The sequence below is a fragment of the Agelaius phoeniceus genome, chromosome 2 (assembly GCF_051311805.1).
Source record: "Agelaius phoeniceus isolate bAgePho1 chromosome 2, bAgePho1.hap1, whole genome shotgun sequence".
Taxonomy (NCBI): domain Eukaryota; kingdom Metazoa; phylum Chordata; class Aves; order Passeriformes; family Icteridae; genus Agelaius; species Agelaius phoeniceus.
The window spans coordinates 99,560,759-99,582,586 of NC_135266.1; the positions used below are offsets into that span (position 1 = coordinate 99,560,759).

The 21,828-nt window shown below is 38.7% G+C and overlaps 1 protein-coding gene across 1 annotated transcript in view; it reads left to right on the plus strand.

Moving 5' to 3' along the window:
• LOC129133887 (uncharacterized) overlaps positions 1-21,828 on the plus strand; it is a 306,814-nt gene that overhangs the window by 265,426 nt on the left and 19,560 nt on the right. The gene's annotated exons all lie outside the window — the stretch shown is intronic.

The window sequence follows — 21,828 nt, forward strand, 5'->3', positions numbered from 1 at the left end:
CAAAGTTGATGGGTGTGAAAGGAACTTGCCACCTTCAGTCCTTGCTCCTCATGGTGCCAAAAAGAGACCCACAGCTACTAGTTTTCAAGACAGCAGAGGTGGCATGAGCTGGACTATCTGATAACAGGTCTGGTCAGAGGCATTCTGGGTGTGAAGACTTTGGGTCAGAAGATGCTAAATAATATCTCAAGGAAAAATTTAAATTTTTGCAACAACACCAAAGAAATGCTGGCATCCCGAACGTGACAATGTTTTTCTTCAAACAGCAAACTCAAATACAGAGTCAAAAGTTTCATTTCCTCAGTGGGAGACTCTTTGTGTTGGGTACATATATCTTGAATCACTAAAATCCCTCAGCCTGTAATTAATTAGCTCAAGTAGCTTTGATGTTTACAGAGAGAGAAGCAGTGGAGATTGCCTGCAAGGCTCAAAACTCTCAGAAGCTTACAGGCTTCTTCTGGCAGGCAGGGGTTTAATAGCACTACACACTGCAAAACAGCTCAGCCAGGGTTGTATTTGATTATTGCTCGCCTGCTGTGGAAGGTGGAAGTTCTCTGAATGTGAGTGTCTGGGCCTCTGATCAACTTTTGTAAATGTGAGGATGAGGTGGGGGAGATTTGACATGGAGAACTTGTCCCTTGTCGGGGAGGGCTTGAGTCAGAACTTCCTGTGCTCGTGGGACTGCTTTCACTTTGGTGTGTGAATGTTCCAGGTATTGCAGATTACAAACAGTAGCTGCTGAGATGAAAAGAAAACTATTGATTGAAGGGAGAGTGAGAGCAGATGGAGGGCTCCTTCCTGAATAGAAAGAATTAAGAGAGAAAAAAAATAAGGAGTAGGGGCAAAGAGAGGAAAAAAAAAATTGACAGAGCAGTATATCACACATGTACCACAGAAAAGAGATTCCGTGTACTCCAAGGTTAGCAATGTCTGACTCTGCACTTCAGATCAGTTTTACTCAAACCATGTGTGCTGTTGGCCGTGTATTTTACGTGTGTTCAATTACAGGGGTTATCTGTTCTCTGCAGGGGTTATCAATAGGGGTTATCCAATCCTTCAGGTTAATTCTTCACTTAGTCATCTACTGATACAGAGCAAATGCCAAATGCTTTAAAGGAAATGGCAATAGTAGGAATTAGCTCATATCATTCCTATTGTGCACTAGAATTGTTTTTTTTATAGTTGTTGCTGTGTAAATGTTTCCAAATTGGCTTGTGGCCCAGAGACAAGAGAAACACAAAACATTTTCTCTGGTATCTTTGTCATGTTTATTTTCTTCCCTTATTTAAATGGGGATGTTCTTTTTGCCCTAAGGTTACAAAGTAGCAGATGCTTTTCAAGCTCTCCAAGACTATAGTAAAAATCACACAACTTTTTAAAATACAAAAATGCTATAAAAGCTAAATATTTCTAGGGTTTGCATAAGAAATCATAGTCTAAATCAGATAACTCAGGAAAAACAGAATCACAAAACACTTAAAGCTTAAAAAGATATCCTTGAAATACATAGTAAGGAGATGTGATTTATCAAATAAATTTGAGAAAGCTGTTCTGTTTCCTAGTGTTCCACAAAACTAGGAAAATGCTAGGTTTATTTATCTAGTAAATAACTTGGTAAAAATACTCACTTAGCTCTTGCAATTGTACCCAATATCCGTTCAACTCAAGCTCTGATTCTAGATATGTTTCTCTTAATTATATTTTTTAGTTACATCTCCAGATGCTCAGTGACTGGATGCTTTTCCCAGTGGCTACAACTGCATCAGATGCCAACAACCAAGAGAATATTTTTCCTACAATGCTCAATGCCCTGAGGTTCGAACCCATATCATTAAAAATGGTGGGAATTTTGCCAATGATTCCAAGTGGTGCAGAAGTACATCTACCGTTGAAATCTGCATAAATGTTCCACCTCTAGTCAAAATATTCAATAACTTCACAGAGCTTTTGGTGAAGTTTCCTGTAAACAGTTCTCTAAATTACAGCTTCTGGGGCTTTGTTGAACCAAACTGAAAGGAAAAACATTCAACAGAAGCAGGGCAGCTAGAAAAATGCACAAACCATAGCAATGTTTTTTGGCTCTGTTGCATTATGCACATAAATTTGCAGACATACATATACCAGTTAATCAATCACCTCCAGTCAAAAATGTCAGGGTATCATAAATGATATTGTACCATCAGCCTGTGTTCAGGCAATTTCTTTTCACTCTATTATAACTTTTCATCTTGAGCCAATATTAAATTCCATTTGTCACAATAGGTGTCAGTAGCTATACCATTTTCAGTAGCATCTTCTAGATAAAACACCCCAATGTCTCTCTGCAGCACCATTAGCAGTATTGACTGCTCTATTTTCTCTCAATAGAAAGCCCCTCACAGATACCTTATTGTGGAAAAGGCATCCTCAGCAGGGCCAAACATCATTTGAGTGATATTTGAAGGAGAAGAGATTAAATACTTAGTAAGAGTTATGAACAAGGCTCAATGCCATTTTCATTTAGGGACTTGGATCATTAAAGGGACGTGCTTTTCCTTGTTGGTGATGTTTTATTGTCATTTAAGTGGGCTCCTGCCATGCAAATGGATGGAAAGTTATTAATACTTTGGCTAAAAACCCCTCCAACAATTTGTCATTCAACTCTGAACAACAGAACCACTGACAGAAGCAGTGAGGTGATAGAAGATATTGGGAGAGGACAGCTGACTTTCTGTCATTTATCTTGTCTCCTTTTGAGAAGCCATGCTGGGACACAGGGTATGCAGTTTGTGCCCAAGGGATTATCTCAGACCATCATTTAGAGATAATGAAGGAATGCTCTTGTTCTTCTGCTGTAAATATAAGGAACATTAGCAAGTGCCAGGGAGTACAGTCTGGCTGTTAAAGCAAAAGACAAAGGGCAGCTGCTCTTTGCTTTACAGCTGCTTGTATTATTATCTCAGCTGAGTCATATTAAAGAAGGTAGGAGTGGAATGGTAGGCAGAGGTGGAGATCAGAACATCTATTTGTTCTTAATTAAGTATCATCTTATTCTCCCTCCCAGTCTGCCAGTAACATTAAGGGAAAATAATGGCATTTGATACCTCACCGGAGAATTACCTGAACATTTTTGCTCTTGGAAGTCACTGCATACTGCTATTAGTGGGTCTTTTTGGATAAATTATTCAGCTCCTGAGTAGAGTATGTGACAGAAAATTATTTTCTAGTACCTTCCACTATGCTGATTTTAGTCGTGGAAAGGTTCTGTTGCCCTGAAAGAACATTTGTATTGCTGCAATCAGGGAGAGAAAATTCATATGATATATCCTGACCTCAATGTCCAGGCAGCTTACAAGCAGAGCTTCCTTTCTGACCTCTGGGAGTAAAACTTCCTTAACAGAAAAAAACATAAACTGATCTCAAAACAGACAGTGACAGAAATTTGGATGGCAAGGGGAAACTGAAGAGGATTTTTTTAGCTATTATGAAGTCACTATTCCTGACTTCCACTGCCAAAATGTGGAGGTTTGGGACCACATCTCTTCCAGTTTTTGATCAATTTGTGGCCAGATAACTCACTCATGTTTTTATGGCATTTTCACATGCAGATAAAACCAAGAAGCTTGGGCAAGTAAGTTATTAAATTTAAGTGCTGCAAATGGTTTGCTTACTTTCAGAATTGTATAGTATTGCTTCTTCATAAAAACAGATTAATTTCTCTCTATTTAATAAATTACTAAACTACCATCCTCTCAAGTGAGGCTAATCTCTGATTTAAGGGAATGCTTCTTCCCTTACAAACCGGTGTATTTCACAAATATTCCACAAAAAGTGGAAGTAACAAAAATGTTACATGGGAGCAGAGGGGAGCAGACCCATCTGTACCCATGGGGGGGAGTCCTAAAAAGAAGCACAGTGGAAGAACAATTTTGAAGTTCTTTTGTTAATGATCTCGTGAGCTAAGTTCTATTCATCAAACAGCTGCATGCTACAACCAGGTACAATGTAACATGCATGTGACTCTTAGCAGATATGCTAACAGTAATTTTCCAAGGTATGTAAATTTAGATATGAACACTGAATGAGTCCCACTGGCAGCTGTCACTAAAAACAGAGCTCTGCCAGAGTTTTCTTACCCTTCCCTGCCACTATTTCCAACTTTTGAGTTATATTTCTCCTGACTTCGTGGAAAATTGACTGTATTGGGTGCAAGAAAAATTGCAAAACTATTCTCTAAGAATACACAGAGATCATTTTTACTCTATTCATATGATGACTCATGTCCTTTTTGAAGATTGATGTTTAATGACTACAGCATGACTATAGGAGTTATCTCCAGCAGCTAGATATGACATTTTTTTGTGACACGTGTTTGATATTTGCTTTACGGACATATTTGCTTTCAGTGAGACAAATCTTCAGATCAGGCAGAACTGTATCAACTCACAGACTAACCTAGGACAAAACTCCCTTGCTGTGCTTCACAGCCACCTGTAGAATTGCAGCACTGTGCAGTTAAGGATACGTGTTCCTGAGGCTTGTGGAACTTTGTCTATGCTTAGATTCAAGCACCACATTTAAAGCACTTGTCCACCATCTCTGCCAATGTGATTTTGCATGTGAAATGACCTTAGAGACACCTGCAAAGCTTGTTCTCTCAGCAGCTAGTTTATAACCTTAGCTGAGCCTGAAAATTCTTCATTAGCCCCTGCTTTGCCTTCTGCCTCTCAAAAATAAATAGTAAGTATTGAAGGGCAAGAAAGACACATACCATGTGTGCTCCTCTTGTGTTTGCGCTGGGTTTCCCTCCAGGTCCCCTTCTTCCTGTCTTCTTTCATCCTCTCCTCATGTTCTCTGAAACTACATGACTAGAAAGGTCAAATGTTATCAACTTCCTCAGTTTGTTGGAGGCTGTTTAAAAAGTTCCTTTCCAAAGCTCTGTAAAAATTCAGCCCCTTTCACATTATTTTTCTTATTTCTCACAAAACCCAGATGACACTCAGGAAAGGAAGAAAGCACACTGACTGAATTTAAAAGTGTGCTGCTAATATTTCTTGCTCTGTGGAAAGGCAATCTCCCTCAGCACACTGGAAAATGTCCAAACTAATAACTGTAATTAATAGCTAGAGTAATCACATCCCATGCAGTGGCAGCATGTGACCCCTCATAAGCATGAATATTTTTTCCTTCTGGCACCTACCAAGAGAAAGAAATATTATTGTGCTGGCACAGGAAGCTAAGAGAGACTGAGCCACTGGACTTCAGGCCCTGAGGACAACCACAGCAGCACCAGGATCTGCTGCTGGCCTTGTGACACACTGGGTTATGTCACCCCATGGCAGCCAAAGCCCTGATCTACCCAGCTTGCAGCTTACTGGGAAGTACACCAGGTCAAGGGGTAATAGTTTTAAATTGAATGAGGGTCAATTTAGATTAGATACAAGAAGGTTTTCTACAGTGAAGATGGTAAAACACTGGAACTCATTGCCCAGAGAGGTGGTAGATGCCTCATCCTTGCAGACATTCTGGACAAGGCTCTGAGCACCCTGGTCTAGTTGAAGATGTCCCTGTTCATTGCAGGGGGATTGGACTGGAAGGCCCTTAAATGTCCATTTAAATTCAAACCCTCACCCCCTCTTCTTGCAAGAGCAACACGCAGCACTGCAAGGTCTCTGTGCTTCCATAATTCAGAGTAATTGGGACCATATCCACATGCAGTCCTTCCTCAGGGCATCTCCTGCCCCAGGGGTATGAACTATGGTACAGCTGCTGATGTTAGACCAAGGACATGGATCACAAGGACCCAAAGAGTGAAGATTAAAAGAAAATTATTTTTGTCCCAAAGAAGCGGGCACTTTCTTGATTCCTGACCACAGAGTGCGCATTTTATGCACCAGTGCAATAGCGCAAGGCCAGTTGTGGAAAATAGCCTCAGGGAGGGTCCCTGAAGAACAGGAGAAATTCAAAAACAAAGCAAACTATTCATTTATAGCAGTTACAAAGGCTGTGAAATTATGCTTTATCCTTCTTACACATTTCACTTAATAGAAAAACAGTCAGTCCAAACAAAGTCCAGCCTTATAAACACAAGGACACACAAGGTTCAGTTGTGTAAACATAAGCAATCCAAGCTTGATACTGCTCCCAGTTAAGTGACTTGAGGGGTGAGAAACCAAACAAACAGAGCACCCAACTCAGAATGCAGAGCAGTAGCTGGTGCCCAGTCCTGTGCCTAACGCTCTCATCATGCAAAACAAAATGCAGTTACATGGGATGCCATTAAATGAGACATCCTTTTGACCTGCTTTTTGTGAACGAGAATACATAAGCTTTATACTTGAAAAAAAAAGAATGGTGGTGTCATCTAGGTAGCTTGTTGACCTTTATGCATGATCTGTTTATGACATGTCTGTACTTTCCAATCCTCCCTTGACTTTCTTTCTTCTATCACTGTGAAAAGTTTTTGTTCATTTATTTATTTGCTTTCATCCATTTTTGGTATATATTGTTTTTCAGAAGTACACTGAAAAATAAAAGCTAAGAAAAAAATTGTATCTACAACCCTCTTATGCAAAAGGTAGACTTCTTCAAGGATTTGCTTCCATACAGCCTTTTAGTTTTGTCTGAAGGTCTCTTTTCCATTTATTCATGCCAGTAATCTATGAAGAAAAATTCATTGCCTGATTTCTATTTATAAAACCATGCATATTCTGGTCTAGTGCTGAAGATTAAATAGAGTGGGGACAGATCTAAATTGTTGCCGTAATCTGTTGATTGACATCATGACAAATCACCTTGCAGATATTGGACTATGAGCTGATATACATGTGTGCATGTGGAGTGTGGCAAGAATTTGCACTGTTTTAATGGAGTTAATGGATGGATTTACTACAAGTTTTGCACCTTTAATTCCACAGGGCAATTTTTTTTTTATAATGTTTTATGTATTTTTCTGTATGAAGTGTTTCCTATTTCTGGATGCAAGCTCAAGGTCATCAAATCTCCAGAGGTAGCAATGGAGCAAAAAGCAAACACAAAGCTCTTTGCCATTCTTAAACCCACTTCTTTCTAGTACAGGAAACACAAGCTTAACTGTTCACACTCAACCTATTTTAGGACAACAGGAATTATCCGTGTGCTGCTTCTGCCTGTATATTGTGGAAAGATATTCAAGTACTGGAACAGATTTCTGGGAAGCTGCAGATTCAACTTTGCTGTATCCTGATAGAAAAAAAACACCTTTCAGATACAGGGGCTTGAGATAACATCTTCATTTCCAATCTGGATTTTCCCAGCTCTTCTATATTGCATCCACACAAAACTAAACTGCTGGGGCATTCTTGAGGCAGGATGGTATCCTCTAAGAAAACTGGTATTACAGTCTATGGCAGCTTCAAATCTGCAACCTGTAAGCCTCTTTATTTTACCAGAGTTATGAAACCTGCTCCTCTGGGATGTTTTGTACCCCTTCACTTGTGCCAAAAGAAAAGGGGTTAATACTCTTTCCTTCAAACTTAGCATTGACTCAGTTGAAAGAGTAATCTCTGAACAGAAATTGTGCTTGCAGCCTCTCTCGCATGGGGAAAACTTCAAATTAATAAAAACATATGAAATGAGAGGTTTTGAGAAAATCTATAACCAGAGGAACATCTCTAATAACCTGTTTTGGCTCCTAAGGTATCTCTGGAGAGCTGGTTTAGACCAAGACCTTTGGAAATACAAGGAAACTATTTCCCACAGGAAAAAGTAATGAAGAGAAATACAGTTGCTATTCCATTCTTTAGCTTGCAGAATAAAAAGTTTCAGATAAACAGACTTTTTCACATCCCCAAGGAAAGAAGAAGTCACAGATGCAGGCATGATGAGGTTTGTACTTTACTTGTAAAAGCAAAAAATTTCAACTTGGTAACATTCTGAGCAACAGGCTTATGCAGTCATATGCTGGAGCACATTAACATGCAGAAAGCATTGAAGAAAATATAAGCCTGTTTCCTCTGCTGACATATATACAAGTGTAAAAGGGTGCCATGCACAATCTTCACAAGATACATGCCCTGTTTCTCAGGGCTTAGCCAAGAACACAGATCAAGCATAGCCTCAGAATGATAAATGGTGGCAAAAGGTGAATATAATTTTATTCCTTAGAAATGAAAACCAGTGATTTACAGTGTTATGCTTTGGATATGGAGCCAGGACATCTCCTATCAATCATTCAGACTAAAACTATCACTTTGATGTGGCTGGAGACAGACAGATCTGCTGGAAACATTGGCAAAGTTTCCTACATGAGAAGTTAGAAATTCAGGAGCACTGAAAGCCCTGAGCCTATACAGCAGAATGACTGGTAATGAAGCCACCAGACAAACATTTGGCACCCAGAGGTCAAAATTTTTGTCCAGTGTAGTAGAGGAGCTACACTGATTAGGTCCTCAGCTACTCAATAAAATCCATTTTTTGATAATACAAAAATTGCGTGGTATCTTTTTATGTTTATTTACTTTCCAACATGATGTTACAAAATTTTAAACAGTGTAGAAACAATATGGGCCAAAATAATTTACTAGGATAGCTTCAAGTTTATAAGTTCATAAATTTTCCAAAAACTACATCAAATGAACCTAAATCACAACATTTTAATACTTGAATTTTAACGTAGTTTGAAAAATTTGCTGACTGCTTCACTTCCTACTTTCAATCCCTTAACTAGGTGCTGTTGATGAGCGCTATGTAATACAAACAGAGGTGTAGAGCTGTGAAAAGCTGAGCTTTATTTAACCAAATACAAGGCCAATATTATATACTTGAAGTGCATAGAAGAGTTACAGCAAGGAAAGCTAGTCTGGTGAGATGCTGAGCTGAGCTTGGGAAGGAAGTTGCACTGAGGGATCCCCTTACTGAATGAAAAATTCAAGGTATTCCAAGGCAGCTTACTCCTCACTGAAGGAGAGATAAATAATGACTTTCTTAACAACAATCCTACAGGCTTTGATTCCTCTAAAGCTGCTCCACCTCAAGACAGCTTTAAGGAGAGGAAAAACCAGGGCTTAGAAAGCATTTAAGTCACCTTCCTGCCAGGGACCCACAACTCCATCAGCTTCCATGCTAGCCAAGGATGAGGCTTACTTGGGAGTATACAATATGCACTTGTATACTTGGGAGTATACAAGATGCACTACCCACACCTTCCCTTCTGCCTCATAAGATGCGATAGGCTGGCCATAAATAGATATGCTTTATCCAAATGTGTGCACAGCTTTGAAGTGTAAACTACATTTCATTTTGGGGGTGGGGGTAAGAGAAGCATCAAATATGTTAGCTTGCCAACTGTAAATTAAAACAAAAGAAAAAAAAACCATCAGTTGCCCTCATGCACTTTTCCCAGAACTGTGAGATTTAGTACACCAAGATTTTAACATCTCAGTTAGAAAAATGAGAAAGATACAGCAGAACATATGGCATGAAGAAGGTTTTAAACGGCAGAATTTGAAAATGGTTTGCAAGATGCTCCATAAATATTCCAACCCCAAACACAAGCTGTTTTGCAGCAGACTCTTGATGGAAGTTTATGCACACAATAAAGTGCTACTTTTCTTAGCTCACAAATGGCCTGCTCTGGTGACATTGAATGGCGTGATGCAGAGTTAACCTGCCTGCAGGTGAAGCTCAGAATCAGGCAGGTTTGGCCAGGCAGTGTCATTGTTGTTGTTCCTACTGGAAATAGGGGACAATATTCAGTGGACAATATTCAGTGACAACAAGGATTCTCATTGCATCTATCAGCCCTAAGGATAAGCTCTCAGGAAGAACAAAATCTATGCATTTTATAGCCTATATTTCTCCAGCATTCAGAGATGCACTGCTGTCCATACAATTCAGGACCTATTTCAGCAGAAGCCACAACACATATTTTCAAATTAAGTCAACAAGAGACAGGAATTCACATAAAATCTAGGACCATTCAAGCTCTTAGTGCTGAATGTCACTGAGAAGGTTTGCTGATATATGAAGTACTGCAGAATACTACCACCAAAGGAAACTTAGAGTCCTTTGGGGCACACTGTAAATTTTCATGTGAGTTGTCACAAATGCACCTACTGTTAACAAATGAGATTTTCAATACATTTTCATCTATTGATCCAAACCCAATCCACTTTCTTTGAATGGATTGAAAATGTAAGTGTGTGGCTGAAAGATTCACAAACTGAAATCTCAAAACCAGATTTTTCAGTCAAGCCAGGATTGTGATCCAAGAGATCATTTTCTCTCTGAGTTCCCTTGTTTGGATCTGCTTTTGGGTGGTACTCAACACACAGCTCATAAAATTCAACACAGTAGGTAGCATACTGTTTTATTGTGAATGTTTTGTTTCACCTGCAAGGCATCTCTTAAATGCTAGTCTGTGAGGGACTCATTTGCTCTCATCTGCACAAGCCTCCAGCTGGTAGCCCTGCAGTAAAGCCACAACCTTCCTATTTCATGATTCTTACTTCAAATCTGTTTGTGCATTGGAGAGATGCTGGCAGGAAAAAAGAGTTGGACAAAGGTGTCTTGACAAGGACTCAGACAACCAAGGCTGTGATGTGCCTCTGAACTGCTTCTCTTCAAGGCCCTGTAAAGCATGGATGCTTCTTCCTAGGGAAAAATAATACAGTACACTGGGATCATCTCTTTTAAGCTGCTGATATAACTTAGGTGCAAAATATACAACATAGACTCTTACTTCTTTTAAAAGAGAGGATGCCAATGCCTTTACAGATGACCATCCTGCCTAGAGGCAATGGGCCATATTTACTATTATTCACTTGCAATATTGTAAAGGTAGTTGGAAACCCTAGAGAAAATAAACCATTTGTGAGGGCTGGGAGGAAAATGAATTAATGTATATGGCAGAACAGGTAAAATGGAGGAAGAGGGGAAGTGGAGAGCAATTGTGGACAAAGATGCAGTCAAAAATTACTTTCAAAAAACCAAATGCTTATGCATAAATACTCATACTGCAGAGTGCTGTCTCTGCCAACAAACACAATGCCTTACAGGAAGTGGGGGTGCTGCAGGATAAATGTAGAGCCCACCAGGTCCTCCTTGCATAATCAGAATCACCCATCTTCCAGAGGGTTCAACTGGTAGGTTGTATCAGGGTTGTGGACCAATATGAAGGTGGACAGCCATGGAGGCACACTGCCCTGGGTTTCAGACTCCAATCCTTCTCTGTACCAGCATCCCAACACAAAATCTTTCCACAAGCCACCTGAGACCTATCTAGAGATCAGGTGGAAACTTTCCATCTGCCATTCCTATTGAAAGACTGTTTAAGGATTTGCTACACTGAAGGTTAGATAACTCCTCTTCACTTTTAACCTTAATGCAATTACACATGATTTATACATCCTTCTTCTCCCCCTCTCATGCAGTGCTGTACTTACTTAGGGTAATCAAGCTCCTCTCATCCTTCATTAGATTAGCCAAGTCAATACTTATAGATTTCCATTCCCCATATTATTCAGGTAGCTTCCACTTGGTCAAGGTTTATTTAATCTTACCTGGCCATGCAGAGCACTGCACACAATATTCTAGATGATGCCTTAGCTGAGTCTCACACAATTTAATAAATTTTTACCCTCTGTTGACAGTATCTTGAAATTGCCCCTGCTTTCACCCTTTTTTCTGCTCTCTAATGCTTGTGGTACATAGTCATCCTGTGACCGAGCAGGCTTGTTTCTCCCTCATCATGCTGGTTTGAACCCAGCTGAAGGCAACCCTGTTGACAGCTGAGGGTTTTGTTCTGAATTTAAATGTGTCTAACCTTACACACTATCCTGGACTGAGTATTCATCTTCATTCTATTTCTTCTCTTGTCCTCAAGGTCATCCAGTTCTCAGAGTATAGCACTCCAATCCTACATTTCATTGATGGCCCCTCCTTGGGCTGTGTCATCTCTGCAGTCTATTTGCTCCTTCCTCATTTTGTGACAGGTTTATTGGTGAAAATACTAAGTAGCATTGGTTTAGAAACCTATCTTTAAAAAACCCTACTAATAGCATCCTTCCAGCTTAAATGTTTTCCTTAATAAACTGTGTAATCTCCCCACTAGAGCAGATACTTTAGCAGTGTACAGTTCTTAGAAAAATCCATATCTTCCTCACCAGAATACTTAATTTCATGTTCTGTAATCTGTCAAATTCTCTCCTATGGGTTAAGTAATACTCTCTGAATTTCCTTTGCCTAAAATTCAGGCGCATTACTGTAAAAAAACCAAACCAAAACAAAACATAAACATATGTTATTAGTCTGTGTTTGTCCTTTAATGTATTTGGGTTGCATTTGATACTGTTTTCCTTTATGTGTACATACTCTATTATTCTTCCCTTCAAAACGAGTACAAAGCCAATACATACAAATGCACTTAGACAGGTCTGCAAGTTTTTAGATTGCTTTTTCCTTTTATGTCAATCTCTAATACTGGCAATACTTTTGCTGTTCTCTCTTTATAGAAGCCCACTATGGCTTTGTTCCACTGTAGAAGATCCTTGTGCTAGATATCCGTTTTTCATATGCCAGTGCCTTCTAAGGTGAAAAGTCCCTGTGATCTGGAGTGAACTAAGACCACAAAATTAGGTTTTCATATCTTAGTTGTGGACATTTCCATTTCTTTCTTTCCATTAGCCATCTTCTCTATCATTCATTCTCTTTCCCCAAAATTCAACTTCAAAGGAAATGAAGAAAAATATTTAACATGGGAAGTTATATCCTCTTTAATTCTATCCCCATCCTCATTTCACAGTGCTTCCATTTTTTTTCATGTTCTTTTTATTTTCATGGTTGAAAAAACTTTCACAATTTGCTTAAATTTCCTGTCTCAGCTTGACTTTTGGCAGTTATCATTTTACCCCTGCTCTTTCTGACCTCTCAAATGCAGCTTTAGCACTAGTTCTGACATATGTTCTCACTATGCTCTTACATATGGGTGATTTCTCTCTTCATCTAAATTCCTTACTTAATAAACACTAAAACTGATTGAATTCTAAAACTGCAGAGAAGTCATGAATATTTTCATAAATAAACCCACCACATTACTATTTATGAAATTGTGGTATTTGATAGTGAGAAACATATGCTGATCAATAAATAAGAATGGCAGTCTTTCTTAAAAGATCAAGAAATACAAATATTTGGAATGAGAAATTATATAAACCTTTTTCTTCCCTGAAAATTAAAACTCTATTTTCCAAAGTATGGTTACAATACCTTAAAGTAAAAAAAAAAACCAAAAAACCAAAAAACCAACAAAAAACCCCAACACACAGCTGCATCTAATAAAGATTTTCAATCATGCATTGCACAGTCAGTTTTAAAAAGCAAAGCTTCCAAATTTGAAGACAGGAAATGGAGCATATCTGAACTACTTACAAAATAGATAGTTGAATTAAACCCTTAAATGATAAAATGAGTGAGGAAAGAGTATAAATAAATTTTTAAGAATATATTAGTGAGCATGCTGAGTAGATTAGGCAAAGGATTAATATGGTAACCTATGACATTTTCTATTATGTTTTCTTCAGAAAGTGGTACAGTGTCTGGTCTATGAAGTTTTTCTCATTGTCACCTTTTTTCTCATTGTCACTTTTTCTCATTGTCACCATCTATGCTTCAAAAAGAGTCAGGGGAATGAGCCATGACCAACCTTATTCTTTTTTTCTTCTACATGGCAACTGTACCTTCAGGTTGCTTTCCAGTGAGTGAGTGGCAGTCGTTCCTGTGCAAGGCAGGGGCTGGTGGTGTGCAGACACTGATGGATTGGAACCAGGGCTACAAATCACAGAATCTCTGCCTCAGACCTGCACCTTGGCTTCTCACTGAGCAACGTGATCCAACAGTTAGATGGAAGCTGGAAAGTAGATGTTGGCAAGGGGTTGTGCTTATCATGAAACATGGTAAGAGTGCAACAACAGCTTAGGGGATTAATTTGAAACAGAAGCTTCTCCCTTCAATGAGGGAATGATTTAGCATTAAACAAACAGTTGCCTTAGTAACTAATGTATTTCCCTTTCCCTCCTTTCACTTTGAACATAATCATCTCTGAACTCAGTTTTTCATCACCTTTTTTGTTTGCTTAACCGGTCTTCTTCAAGTGTCAGACAGCCAATTAGCTTGCAGTGAAATATAAGTCTATTTCCTTTTTATGAACTGCCCTAAAATGCAAAACATATTCCAGGATCTTCTCCTCAGTTTACCAGGCTTTGAGTACTAAAGAGCGATATTTTATATCTAAGCTGACAAGTCTATTTCTGATAGAAACAGGAATAATGGATGCCATATATTCATCAGAACTACATGTCTCCAGTAGTCTTTCTGAATATTACTTTTTAAGAAATGTGTCATCCAGGATGAATAAACTCTAGTGTTTCTCTTGATGTTTACCTGTTCCTATATAGAGGGTCAAACATACTGCCAATGAGAACCAAACAACTTTAAAAAGAAGGAAGAGGGGATTCACTGTACATGTTTAAAGTCTGTATTGTCTATCTGACTTCTGTAGCAGAGTTTGATGCACAGTTGAGCAAAATAAAGGGATTAATCTGTCTCTTAAATCTTGACATACATTTTAGATTGAGCTAGAACAATGATATTTAACAGAGTCAAGGATTCCTGTATATCCAGTTTAGATATAACCAGAGAGAATAAACTTGCAAGTATCTCCAGAGTTAGTCCAGCCTCTTCTGGAGATGGCATCATAAAGCAAAAATCTATAGAGTAACCATTACATAAATAATGTATCTATTTACTTATAAGTTCCAGGAGGAAATAATATCCATACTTTTCCAAAACTGATCCATCTTCTGTAGGATGTATAGAATTTAGGTGTAGTTTATATGGTTTTCTGAGGTCTTGGAAAAACAAAAAATGTGGATATCATTGTTCTGAGTACCCCAAAATCCCAACACACATTTTTTGCCTTGACTTTCATGAAGCAAGCTAAGAGCAGCTAAGTATTGAGCTTCTCCCCCCATGGAGTGTTGTCACTAGTGATGATCATGAGACTCAAGCTTCAGGTTCAGCCACACAAGAAATCCAGAACAGGCAAAACGCTGCCTGGTATCCAGCCTGTGGTCCTTGCTCCCATTTCCCATAGCAATGAGTCTGTCTTTTTCTGAATGAGATTTAAGCCTGAATTTGCCTGGAATTATGCATTGAGGAATCCCATGAGATCTGTCTATTCTGTCCCAATTACAAACTTACGAATTTATACAGAAAGCAGGTGCACATTTTCCGGGGTCTATTAGGCTTTTCTGCAGCCTTGGCACATGCACCATCCCTAATACAAAGAGATATAGTGTGAAATCTCAAAACAAACCCTACTATTTCCATGATTTTAACTGCTATTACTGTAGTCAGTGAAATATGCCCAGTGACATGAAGCAAAAAGATAGAAAGCTGAAAGAAAAACCTCACTATTTCAGAAAAGAAACTCTCCCCATGCCTAGATACAAGGGATAGTTGATGCCTTGGGTTGGAGGAGAAGGAGGCCAGGTCAGGTATCTGAGTGAGAAGTAGGGCACTGAAGTTACAATCCAATGATCTTTTCCATGTGGAAAATCCAGTGCTGTTAAATTGATGTTCTATGGACAGAAATTGATTCATTAGATTTTTCTGATGTTTCAGTAAGAGTATACTCATCAATCTTTTAAACCATTTATAACCCCAGAGATATACAGTCAAATTTATCATGTTCTGCCATAGGAGACGCTTGTGTACAAGCTGCAACCTTTAAGAGGAGAAATTACCATTAAGAAATTGCTCCATCTAAAACTGCCAATATTTTTACTATAACCAGTGGTGATGGAAAAGCAGAACAAGCAGATCTGTGTCAGATTCTGTAGAAGGAGAATGAGAGATTAAAAATTAGTCTGCATCTGATTTTCTTACCTTTTTTCCCCCACTGTAGTCTCAATGTGTTTGATACACTTTAATGTTAGACCCTTATTTGGGAAAAAGAATACAAACAGGAAATAATTCACTGATTACACTCTGACATAAGGGTAAAATGACACTGAACACTACACAGTCATTGTGGAGAGGTTAAGACTCAATTATTTAAGCAGAGAGCTTGTAAAAAGACTTAACTACTGAAAAATGCCTTTTTACTTCTTACATAAATTGAGATTAATTATAATGCCCAGCTGACAGAATATTAGAATGAGTTGAAAAAAAAGATCAGATTCATTTCTTGTGTGTTGAAGCTATTAGCTTAAAATAGTCTGTAATTGATTTTGGTCTGATGGTGAAAGCAGGTTGCCATTTTTTAAAATGGATTGTGTAAATTTGGCCAGACAGTATTAAGATGAGACCAGACTCTGAGAGGGTCAATCAAGGTAAGTTTCTCTGCTAGACAGTTACTCAGCCATTTTGGACAGCTTCATGTATAGAATTCCATCCCTCAATTATCTAAAATCTATTACAGTTAAAACTGTGATCATGAGAAACAAAATCAGAACGGTTGCAGCTTGACATAAAATCAGTACTGGAAAAGAAGACTGCTCCAATACTAGTAAATGGGCTTGGTGGCTTTCAACTAATGTGTCTTACAAAGAAGGGTATGTAACAGTTCCACCCATCATGAAAATAATTTTTCCTACGTGGCTGGTGGGTAAGTTTCATATTATGAATCAGTGGCATTTTACCCATCTGTTTGTACTTAATGAGAACGTGACATCTTGGATTTCATGTGAGCTCACTGAAATTAAGGGAGTATAGCTTTAACTAAACCCACAGGATCAGGATTTATTAACAAGAAGAGATTTTGAGGGGATTTTTCATGAAAGATTTTGCTATTTTGTTACCTCGCTGCTTCCAGGACAGGAATGAAGATCAACTATTTCAAAATTCTCAAAGGAAAATGTTCAATGACTAAAATATTTAGAGTCAATTTATTTCTAGATTATTATACTGTAGTATGATACAGAAATAAAATACAAATTAATTTCTGGGGAAAATCTAAACAGAGATTCTATTATAAGACTGCATTACAGTGATGTGTACCCAACTCAACAAATTTATTCATTTTCATTAGAAGTTGCATGATGGAATTGTGTCCCAGTGGCTTTTTTGAGCCAAGTTTTGTTATATCATATTTACAGAGAGACAACAAATGAAGATTGAATATTTTTTGAGTGTTGAAATGCCAGTGATTTTGACAGATATGCAAGCACTGGAAGAGATATTTGGAGCAGCTATTAATATATGATTAACAAATAACTAGAATTGACAGCTGAGCTAATATGAATGCATATTTAGATGTATTTATTTTTACACATTCATGGGATATATTTGTGCAAGAGACAGAACAACAGCAAGTTAAAAGTTATTGATAGAAACAGACTGTAAGCAAAGTAAGAGGCACTGCAGAGTAACCCTCCCCATCATGAGAAGGAGGATAAGAAGAAACAACTTTTATTCCCTGTCACTCATAATGATTAAAGCTCTTTTCTCTGAAGCAGGCAATGCTGGCTGCCCTCATACAGAGTCCTGGAATGAGAACAGCTGCTGTGAATAAGACAGGGTAAGATTTTTAGACCCTCAGGGAGGCATGTGCTTGGAAGCAGCAGTATTATACAGGGTGTATAAATATAAATGAAAAAGCTCTGGTAGGGTGGAGTTCTGCCAACAAGCAGGAGCAAGAAAGAAATTACTGGCAGTGGGGTGGGGCAGGAACCCAGGCTATCAATAGAAATGGGAATGAGATATTAGAGGCCTGGAGAACTGGCTGGAGTTTCTCCAGACCTAACCCAGCATACTTCACTGTCCTTACATCTTCTGTAGGTGCTGGGGCAGTAAACATGCCAGATGGAAAGGCAGAAAGGACTGGAGTCAAACACAGATATTGACTTAAAGGAGGTTTTATAGCCATTTTCTTGGATAGCAGCTGTTCAGCTACCTTCCTGTGTCATTTGAGAAAGCTTGCAGAGTCAGTCCCTGAGACAGCAAACTGTGCTTCTGCTTTGGTTTGTGTTGAAAAAAAAACACGGCCGCATCCTCTGCTTGCAATGTTTAGGAGAACAACAGCTGTGCACTTCCACAGCTCTTTGAAAGGATGAGTCTTTCCAGTGTGCTGTTATTGGTTCTTTTCATTCATCAAATATAAGTACAGCTTTCAGGGAGCGCCAGTATTTTGCATACAAAATAATGTCAAGTGTAACCTACTAATATAACCACCAAAACTCTCCTATTCATGCAATTTCTGCTTTGAACAGTCTAAGGAGATAAAGAAAAGTGAGACTTCACAAGACTCATCATTTAACCAGTGCTCCATCTCTTTATTTCATCTTATCTCTTTCCTATTTAAAAATGAAGTTCACATGTTCTGTCTAAACACAACAAAAGGAGGTTAGAATTCCTAATTATCAGTAATGATACACAATCTAAAATAAGACCTGTAGCTCTGATATGCTCTGTAAGGTGAATGCAGGTAACTCAACAATAAAAGGGAAAGAGGGATAAAGAAGTCTAAGGAGAAAAAAGAACAAAAACCAGTAGTGCCAGCATAACTTTATATTCAGTTCCAAGCCAGGATCATATAAGAAGCAATTATTTTCACTACACTCAAAATCCTCATGTTGAAGATTACTTCAGTACAGGCTACAGAGTATTTAATAAAGAAAGGCTTGAAAGCCCACAGGGTATAAAAGCTTTTGTATGATTTGAAGAGACATGACAAACATGCTCATCAGGATTATTTTCTCAAAAACTGAATTTTTTAAGCATATATGATATGCCAATAAAAGCCTCTAATATCTTCCACCTTTCTTAGAAAATCTGGCTGATGTTCATGTCCTCTGTATATTCATTAATCCAGAGCTTTAGGACAGGAGGCAAAGGATATTGTAGCCATCTTCAAAGCTACAAGTCTGTGTAGTTGTAATAGATGGCAGAGTTAGAGCTCAGACCTGCTCAAACATGATAAGCAGAACAACCAAAATACTGAACATAGCAAACAATTGTGCCTCTGTTGACTGAAGACTATTGACTGTTTTTATCATTTTGTAAATTAGGCTTCTTAAACATATAAATCTGGACAAAAATAAATTTTATTACCAGCAACTATAGACATGACATTGGTATATTACATATACCAATTTTTAAATGCAAGCCCTTTGATTCTTGGGAAGGGTCCTTCTACATCTTGATTTAAGCTTCAGATTGTAACTCTACCCCACTCACACAGCCTTGAGAGAGCAAACTGAAAGGTACTATGCCAGGTAGAACAGAGCCTCCCTGTTGAGGGGCAGTCATGAATTCTATCTCCTGGTATCAAAAACAAGGCAAAAGCTCGAGGTCAGACAAGATGGGCCAGGCTGGGGCACACCAGGAGAAACGTGGTGCCATTCAGTACAGTTGGGTTTCCCTGTGCCATCAGCTGGCTCCTCAGATATGAATTCCTACTGTTTTCTTGAGAGCTTGGGCTTGCTCTACACAGGTGGCCAGAGAAAGTGCTTCAGCCCTACGTGGGCCTGGCAAGAATTAAAGAGGCTTGTAAATAACAGGTGTTTTGAGATATATCAGACTGCCCAATACACCTCTCTGCTGTCACATGGGACCAAACACACCTATGCCAGTCCTGAAAGTTATTGTTCCAACAGGAGAACCCATACTGGACATTGAACACAGGCATCCAATGCAGGGACAAACAACCTCCCCTCCTGTCAGAAGTCTTACTCTGGCAGCTTTTCTTGTTGTAGGGCAAAATTTGTTAGCAGCTGGCTTCTGTGGATGAGCACTACAGAGAAATTGATTGTTATGATGCTTTTTCGTAACATTCAGCATATCCAAGATATTTTAAAAATGGTGGGGATGCATTTTATTGTGTTTACAGCCTTTCCTCTGCTGCCATGAGGGTCAGAAACTGCTTGCACTTTCTAAAAGCAAGCAGAATGAAATTTAGTATATTTGCAAGAGTACCTGCTCACATGATTCCCTCTCCTGTATTTTGCCTTTTACAAGTAGTATATTACGTCAGTACAAGACAAAACCAAATCAGACATCATTTCAACATATGCCAGCAGTATATTAAACTATATAGGAGCAAAGAACATTACTGCTGTTTCAATAAGAAATTAATGAAGGCCCTCAGTTATTTTTGTGAAAACTAGGCACCAGAAAAACAATTGCCAGAGCTGTTTTCCTTCTTTAAAACAAATGAAATATACTATTATTTCCTGAATATCCTGCCAGCTTCTTGGTCAGGAAAAAAAATCCAGTCCCACAGAAATTAGGCAGCATTTCATACTGTGAGAGAAGAACAAGTGAATTAATCACTGAATGTGAACCAGCTTGTGTATATAATAACTTCTGGTGGTCCACTGGTCTGCCTGTACAGCTTTGAATGATGATCTTGCTACTTAGCCCCATTCAGGTGCTGGTCTCTCCTGTGCAAGCTAAGAGCCAGTCACTGCTGAGATAAAAACAGTCCTGTGGATTTTGAACTGAAACATACACAACAGAGATAGCAAAATGAGTTCTTATACTGAGGAAGCCACTGCTTGCATGATCAGGTAAAAACCTAGGTGTGGTTTAACAACCTGCGTGTGCCTTTCCTGCCAGGAGCAGGAAACATTGCTAATGCAAAAGGAAAACATGGAAGATGGCAGGTTCTGGAAAATCCTCCGTCTGCCTTTTCAAGTGGTTCCAGCTTCTCATTAATATTAAACATAATTCTGAGTTGTGTTTCAAAAGCATTTTTTAAACAAATTGTCTTAGGGAGTAGACATCCACTTTCCCAACCTCGGTTTGATGCCCTGCAGAGAAAATAGTGCAGCGCTACTGCCAGTTCAGAAGAAGCAATGCCATAAAGGAAATAATGCACACTTTTAATCTCCCAAACATCCTATTTTTCTGCAACTATTTAAAATTTTAATATAAACTGCCGAAAATGCCCTGAATGTGTGGCTTGCTTTCCTGTGATCTCACCAGGTCCCTCTCATTATAATCACAGAAAAAGCAGTTTAACTGCATTCAGTGAATTTCAGTTTCTCAGCTCCCACAGCGGAATCTATATTAATATGCAGCAGCAAAAATGGCAAAGCACAGAATTCTATTTATCCAGGGGTGTTTGGCTGGAAGAAGGAACTAAGTTTGATAATGAACTCCTGAGCCTGGTTCTTTACAGGGTGCACACTACATGCCAGGCTCAATACATGACTAAAACTGAACTGAAAAATTCAGTCCATTTGCCCTCTGTACTGCAACCATGACTAACAACATCATTGAATGAAAAATGCAGTGCTGATTCAGTCACAGCTGGAAAACTGTGGCCCTGTGATGAGCACAGACTGGTGGGTACTCAGGAGAAAGGGAAAAGATCATTAAAGAGATGGCACAATTGTCTTAGAATGACTGGGAAAGCTAAGTGGCACTTGGCTAGGCTAGCATGGAACAGGGGCAAGTTTATTGAAAGCCCTCACTTGAACTCTCCATTGTAAAAGGCCTTTGCTGGGAGGGTGTCTCAGGGCAACAATGCTCCAGAGGCAGTTCCAGTCAGAGTATGTGTGGATCTTATTTCACAGATCTTATTTCACCAGCAGATTTACCAGCAACAGTGTAAACTGATTTCTTCAGTAGTACTGTGAGAAAGAAAAAGTACCTAAGGAAAATGCTGAGGGTCTGAAATTTAATGATATCTTTAAATTATCCAGGTCCAATTGATGAAATCTGGAAGAGCTCACTCAAACATCCGAGACATTGTATGCTGGTGTGACTGAAACACTTACGGAAAAATGAAATTCACTTTCATGGATCTTCCAATGCCCAAAAGTAAATAGTATTGGAGTTACTCAAAATTTTTCATGCTTCTGAAGA